This window comes from Geospiza fortis, unplaced genomic scaffold (assembly GCF_000277835.1).
Source record: "Geospiza fortis unplaced genomic scaffold, GeoFor_1.0 scaffold97, whole genome shotgun sequence".
In the NCBI taxonomy this organism is placed as follows: Eukaryota; Metazoa; Chordata; class Aves; order Passeriformes; family Thraupidae; genus Geospiza; species Geospiza fortis.
This window is the reverse complement of record NW_005054343.1, coordinates 3,545,041-3,547,347: the sequence shown is the minus strand read 5'-3', so window position 1 is coordinate 3,547,347 and position 2,307 is coordinate 3,545,041.

The following is a 2,307-nucleotide window of genomic DNA, read 5'->3' as shown; positions in this document are numbered from 1 at the left end:
CTATGAGCATCAATTCTACAGCTGAAGCCTTTCTTGCAGGCAAAGTGGGATTTTCTATGTTTTTTTCTATATTTTTTAAATTCTTAGATAATATTGGGTGCAGATGGATGTCACAGAGTTTGTGTTAATCAAGGCTCCTGATAACTATCCAAATAAAAATCACATTCAACTCTTCTGCCCTGGTTGGTGAAACAAGATTTCATGCTTGACCTTCCCATAAGAGCTCATTTAATGGTTTTGATCTTAATTAACTGCAGTTAAAGAAAGCAGCTGCTGTGTTTGAGGACAATTTTATACTACCCCATCTTATTGAATCTGGAAAAGGTGGCGTTGCCCTTTCTAGTGCTCCGTGAGGAGGTTCAGTTGGCCTGAAAATAAATTCATTCTAATGAATTTATTGTGGTAAATTCACCACTGAATTTACTGTCATGTGCAACAGGGAAGTGACAGCTCCTCCTCTTCCCCTACACTCTGTATCTGCATAAATGCAAATACTAAATGGGTATCTCTAACAAAGATTTAATTCACTATACAGGTACAAGTATTTTTTATTTTAATTGAAGTGTAATTTTGTCTTGTGCCACTGAAGGGTGAGTCTGTACATCCTGGCTGGATGAAAAGTCTATTTTCAAACATTAATATCTGCATTTCCTCCAAGCTTTAGATAAACTCTGAGTCTTCTGATTTCCAATTTCTTTTTTTTTTTTTTATGGAATTGTCTCAAAAATGTTATGCTGCTTGATATTTCTAACATCAAATAGTAACATATTAACATTTTGCATTTAACATCATCCCTTTTTTTTTTTTAGGCAGTGTTTAAAGTTGTTCTCTCTCCAAAGGCAGGGAGAGGAAGAGCAGCAAAGCTCAATAGTCTATTACTGCATTAACAAACAGTGCACAATGACATTTACAGTGGCCCTGTTGAGGTACGGCCAGGACCAGATCCCACTGAACCAGAATTCCTGCATTCCCCATCCCTGGAAGTGTTCAAGGCCAGGCTGGACCAGGCTTGGAGCACCTGATCTACTCTAAGGTGTCCCTGCCCATGATCACGGATTTGTGCAACATCTGCACATCTTTAACAAAATGGAAAATTGCACCTCTCTTCAGATTTTTGTGGGTTTTTTTAGGGCAGATCAGCAAAGTCAGATTAGTCCAGATGAAAAATATTCCATCTGCCCCCTCTGCTGGTGTCCCTGCTCTAAGGCTGAAAATGCTTTCCAAAACTGCAGTGGTCAGGAGAACTCAGGGAGCTTACATGAGAGGGCACCCTCCCTCCACAGCCACAGCAATCTGTCTACAAAATTTATCAATCACCAGCAATTGAGATGGCTTAAAACACCAAACTGGAATTCTTGCATTCCCCACTCCTGCAAGTGTCCAAGGCCAGGCCAAGGACTCTCCAGGGCTTGGAGTGACCTGGTCTAGTGGAAAGTGGCACTGACCATGGCAGATTGCAGGATTTTACAATTCTAATACCTGGATGGCCAAGCCTGGGAATTGTTGGGAGTACAAAGTGGGTAGGACCAGGCACAATGGCCATTTCTAGCAGAGATAAGGGTGTTCTGGGAAGGGTGGATTCCCAAACAGCCCCCTGAATCTATCTACCCTCTTCAGGGGATTCCCTATATATGGAAAATGCCATGATGAATTTTCCATCTGAGGTGTGTCATGAGTGTCACAGCGCAGAGTGGGATTCCTGCTTTTCAATAGCAGACTTTCTTTATCCCTGGTTAGTTAAAGGGGGAGAAAAAAAAGAAAGAAGGGACAGATAATGTCACTTAACTTGCAAAAAGGCTGGAAAAAGTATTGAAAATTCCAATTCTGAAATCCAAAGATTTCAGGAAAACACCTCTGATTTAGGAGCTCATTTATTTTTGTTGCACCCTCTCAAAATGCATTGTCTAATCTGGGATTCCTGACATGCAGCTCACTCTGTGGAAGTCCAGGTTGGCAATAGATAGATTTCTACTTATGCTAATAAAACCAAATATTTTTTGCTCATTGTTTGGGTGCCAGATATGGAATAGGGGGAAAAATTGTTTGTGTACTTTTCAGTGCTTAAAATGACAGGCACCCTCAGCCTCACCCCAATAACCTGCTGGGTTAGGTTTGGTCAGAGAAATGTTACTTCAACCTGTTCCCAGTACTCTGAGGGGGTATTTAAACACCCCAGGGACAACTGCTCCTCTCAGGGCTCCCTGCCTCCTCCTGCATCCCATGCTGAAATCATGCCACAAAACAAGTAAGATTCATATAAAGAAAATAACCTTTATTAGACAAATCAATCAAACCCTGAAGAAAGAG